At 42.6% G+C, this 5211-nt stretch overlaps 1 pseudogene; it reads left to right on the top strand.

Annotated features, from left to right (window-relative positions):
- The first annotated feature begins 1662 nt into the window (after positions 1-1662).
- On the top strand, positions 1663-4926 carry LOC127786057 (uncharacterized; annotated as a pseudogene).
- The last annotated feature ends 285 nt before the right edge of the window (positions 4927-5211 follow it).

Here is a 5211-nt window from a genome sequence, read left to right as displayed (position 1 = left end):
GGAGGTGTGACTTGCACCCCTGGTGCGAATGCCCGAGTTAGGAAGCTCCGATAGTGGCAAAGCTTAGCTGTCATTCCATAGATTCCATAGATTGGCCAATGCAATAGTGGGCTATTGTTGGATAGGATCTGGTGGCCTCCTCATATGCACATGCGTATGAAGAAACATGTGAGCCAATTTTGTGGCCCGATCTTCACGGTGGACCAAAACACTTGATATAATTGTTATCACCACGTGACATGACAAAAAGGCAATGCACCACGAGATTTTGCACACGGGACAGTCGCCCTTCCAAGTACCGACGAAACTAGCCCACACAATCATGTCGTATAGACGTGAGATGAACAGATGAACCGCAGTTCAACATTCTACAACTCCCTCAAGAATCAAAAGAACAAAGCTTGTAAATCCCTCTAGACTCGCTATAATTCAATTTTTATAAGTGTTCAGTTCTGAAATCAGAATGCAAACTTCTCTGTACTTAGCTATTTAAGTGATGGTCCATAGGCGTTATCCAAGAAACTGACATGCATGTTCTGGACATGTCCACGCATGCAAGTGGTGATGAGAAAGATAATTAAGACATAACGTTTATTCTGATTTATTAACTCCATGTAACAGCCACAGTGCTAAATGGACTTCATTAGATGTTGGCTTCTCTCCTTCACATGTTGAATGCCTTTGAATAATCCATCATTTATGAGAATTATAAAACACACGGATGAAAGCACAATATTTTCTAAAACATCGGTATTAAGTAAACTAGAGGCACTGGTGGAGAAACCATCTTTCGTCGGTCGGCCTAATTCCACAATAGTCCCGATTGCAACAAAAACCGGGACTAAAGATGATATTTAGTCCCGGTTAAAAAGGGTAACGGGCATATTTGATCTTTAGTCCTGGTTGGTAACCCCAACCGGGATTAAAGATCATCTTTTGTCCCGGTTCAAATGCTGTCAGGTCTTGGCAGGCCCCCCCGGGATTTTTAGTCCCGGTTGGTGTGATCAAGATCCCGGCGATCTTTAGCCCCGGTTCATAACACCAACCGGGACTAAAGTCCCATCCCTATATATATATGTCTTCTTCCTCCTCCAGCCCGAGCAAGCTTAAAAATTTCTTCAAAAAAGAGGGGAGGTCATGCCAAAATTTCTAGTGAATTTATTTTGGTGATTATATACAAATCGGAGGTGCCTAAAAGGTTAGCAACTTCATCCTCCAATGTTTTTTTTGTCATATTACATTTGGAGCTATGTATTGCACACTTTTTTGTCTCCAAAATTTTGTTGTTAGTTGATGAGAGAGAAAATTTGTGTGGGGAAGAAAGAATATATAGGAATTTAGTTTATTTGCTAAAGAAGGTTTTATAAAATAGTTGAGAAGGAAAATATAGTGAAAGTTAATCTTGAATAATAAAAAACAAACTAAAATGAAAAATTAAAATAAGTACAACACATTAATATTACTTTAAAACTTTATAAATAGTAAATAAGAATTATTTGGTGTAATATTTCATAATTTTTGTATGAATAATGATATGTCATTATTATGTGACTGTTGAAAGAGTTTGTAATTATTTTATAATTATTGTATGACTGTCATTATTGTACGAATAATTATTTGTGTACGATTTTTTTTCATGTCATGTAGATGGATCGGCAATGGATGTACGCTGACCGGCGGTCCAAAGAGTTTATTGACGGCGTGCATTATTTTTCGAGAGTGGCCGAAGGTAACAGGCAAAAGGGTTTTATTTGCTGTCCATGCAATAAGTGTAAGAATCAGAAGGAGTATTCTGCATCTACTAGGACTATACATTTCCACTTGTTTGAGTCAGGGTTCATGCCAAGCTATAATTGTTGGACATCCCACGGAGAGCAAGGTGTTGAAATGGAAGAAGATGAAGTGGAAGACGACAATATTCCGAACTTTGCTCAATACGCTGGATTTGAAGGAAATCAAACGGGCGAGGAGGAAAGGGATGCTGATGGTAACAACGTTGTGGATGATCTTGGTCAGATGTTGCAGGACGCCAAGGAGGATTGCGAAAGTGAAAAGGGGGCCCATAAATTAGACAAGATGTTAGAGGACCACAGAACATCGTTGTACCCAGGTTGCGAGCAGGGGCACAAAAAGTTGGATACCACTCTGGAGTTCTTGCAATGGAAGGCAAAAAATGGTGTTAGTGACAAGGCATTTGGCGATTTATTGAAGCTCGTCAAGAACATTCTTCCGGAGGGAAACAAATTGCCCGAGACAACGTACGAGGCTAAGAAGATAGTCTGCCCTCTAGGACTGGAAGTTCAGAAGATTCACGCATGTCCGAATGATTGTATCCTATATCGCGGTGAGGAGTACGAGAACCTAGAAGCATGCCCTGTTTGCAAAGCACTACGATACAAGATTAGACGAGATGATCCAGGAGAAGTTGACGGGCAGCTAAAGAAGAAGAGAATTCCTGCTAAGGTGATGTGGTATTTCCCTATAATACCACGGCTAAGGCGTTTGTTCAGGAACAAGGGGAATGCTAGAATGATGCGATGGCACGCTGAAGAGCGTCAACAGGACGGGATGCTGAGACACCCCGCCGATGGTTCGCAGTGGCGAAACATCGATAGAAAATTTAAAGACTTTGGAAAGGACGAACGAAACATACGGTTTGGTTTAAGTACGGATGGCATGAATCCTTTTGGAGAGATGAGCAGTGGCCATAGCACTTGGCCCGTTACGATGTGTATCTACAACCTCCCCCTGTGGCTATGCATGAAGAGGAAGTACATAATGATGCCGATTATAATTCAAGGCCCCAAGCAACCTGGTAACGACATCGATGTGTACCTAAGACCACTGGTCGAAGATCTTAAACTGTTGTGGAAGAAGGAAGGTGTCCCCGTGTGGGACGAGGACAAACAGGAGGAGTTTAACCTACGAGCACTACTGTTCGTAACCATCAACGATTGGCCTGCACTTAGCAACCTATCCGGGCAGTTCAACAAGGGGTACAAGGCTTGCACTCACTGTATGGATGAAACAGAAAATACGTATCTTAAGCACTGTAGGAAGGTTGTGTACATGGGTCATCGTCAATTCCTTGCAGCAAACCACCCGGTACGGAAGAAAGGCAAGCACTTTGAACATAAGGCAGACCACCGTACGAAGCCTAAACATCGCAGCGGGAAAACAATGTTTGCTATGGTTATAGATCTTAAAGTAGTGCTTGGAAAGGGGCCTGGCAGCCAGCCTATAGAGAGCGAAGATGGTCACTCGGTGATGTGGAAAAAGAACTCTATATTTTGAGAGTTACCCTATTGGGAATTCTTGGACGTCCGCCACGCAATCGACGTGATGCACCTCACTAAGAACCTTTGCCCCTTCTTGGCTTCCTAGGTATATATGGAAAGTCGAAAGATACACTGGAAGCACGTAATGATCTGAAGCATATGGAACAACGCGGTGACCTTCACCCAGAACCAAAGGAGAAAGGAAGCCATTACTTGAGTCCAGCCAGCTACACTCTTAGCAAGGCAGAGAAGGAAAGTATATTTGAATGCTTGAAGAGCATCAAGGTACCGTCTGGATACTCCACGAATATAAAGCGAATAATAAGCACGAAGGAGAAGAAGTTCACAAATCTAAAGTCTCATGACTGTTACGTGTTGATGACACAGCTGCTACCAGTTGTAATAAGGGGTATCCTCCCAGACAATGTCCGGGCAACAATAACAAAGCTATGTGCTTTCATGAACGCAATTTTGCAGAAAGTCATCGATCCTGATAGATTAGAAGCCCTGTAGAATGATGTGGTGCAATGTCTTGTCAGCTTTGAGTTGATAGAGGCATCTGCTTTGTCACCTTGTCAAAGAGATTGGTATTCTCGGTCCTGTGTACCTACACAACATGTTTCCTTTCGAGAGGTACATGGGCGTTCTAAAGAAGTATGTTCCTAACCGTGCTCGTCTAGAGGCAAGCATCGCCAAGGGCTATGGAACAGAGGAGGTCATTGAATTTTGCGTAGAATTTATCGAAGACCTTCGCCCAATCGGGTACCTGAATCATGCCATGAAGGGAGACTACGGGGAAAGGGGACTCTCGGAAGGAAAGCAACAATGACGGTAGACAACAATTTATTCCGTAAAGCCCATTTCACGATTCTGCAAAAATCTTCATTGGTGGCTCCTACATCGAGGAGCACTTGGCTCTAGTTCGCGCCAGAAACATCGGTAAGTCCGATGCATGGATTACACGGCATCACATTGATACTTTCTCCATGTGGCTGCGACAACATCTCATGGGTAACGAGACGATTAACCAACAACTGGCCTTCCTGGCGAGGGGACCATCTGGCTCGATCGCGACATTCCAGGGATATGAAATCAATGGGTACACATTCTACACAAGGGCCCAAGACATGAAGAACACGAACCAGAACAGTGTTGTTCGTATCGATGCCACGGGACACGATGGTACAACTGGCACGTATTACGGTGCCATCGAGGACATATGGGAACTTGACTATGGACCTCTTAAGGTCCCTCTGTTCCGGTGCCAATGGGTTAGGTTGACTAGTGGAGGCGTAACGATTGATGACAGTGGGATGACAACGGTTGACCTTAACAAGGTTGGATACTCGGATGAACCTTTTGTCCTTGCCAATGATGTAACCCAAGTTTTTTACGTCAAGGACATGTCTAGCAAAGGAAAAATGGTCAAAGGGCCTGACGAGCCGAAGTGCCACGTGGTTCTTCCAGGAAAAAGAAAAATCGTCGGAGTAGAGGACAAGACTGACGAGGATTACGATCAGTTTGATGGGCAACCCCCTTTCACGGTGACGATTGACCCTAGCATCCTCCTATCAAATGAAGACACCCCTTACATAGCGATCACAAGGAAGGAACAATAGTGAGAAGAAAGTACGTGCGGTCAACCGTCACCGCCGATGTATTGCCGTAATTGTTCTGTACACGATGTAAACTATGTTGGATGTACTGAATATCCATACAAATCAATTGTTGTATGGCATATGTTAATTATGTATGATTATTAGAATTTTTATCAAATTGAAATCATCCATATGCTAGTTATATATGATTATTAGATTTTTTATTAATTATGTATGATTATTAGAATTTTAATCAAATTGAAATCATCCATATGCTAGTTATACATGATTATTAGAATTTTTAAAGGTTTTAAATCATGCACGTGGTATTTACA

The sequence above is a fragment of the Oryza glaberrima genome, chromosome 10 (assembly GCF_000147395.1).
Source record: "Oryza glaberrima chromosome 10, OglaRS2, whole genome shotgun sequence".
Lineage (NCBI taxonomy): Eukaryota > Viridiplantae > Streptophyta > Magnoliopsida > Poales > Poaceae > Oryza > Oryza glaberrima.
This window is presented reverse-complemented; position numbering and strand designations above follow the sequence as displayed.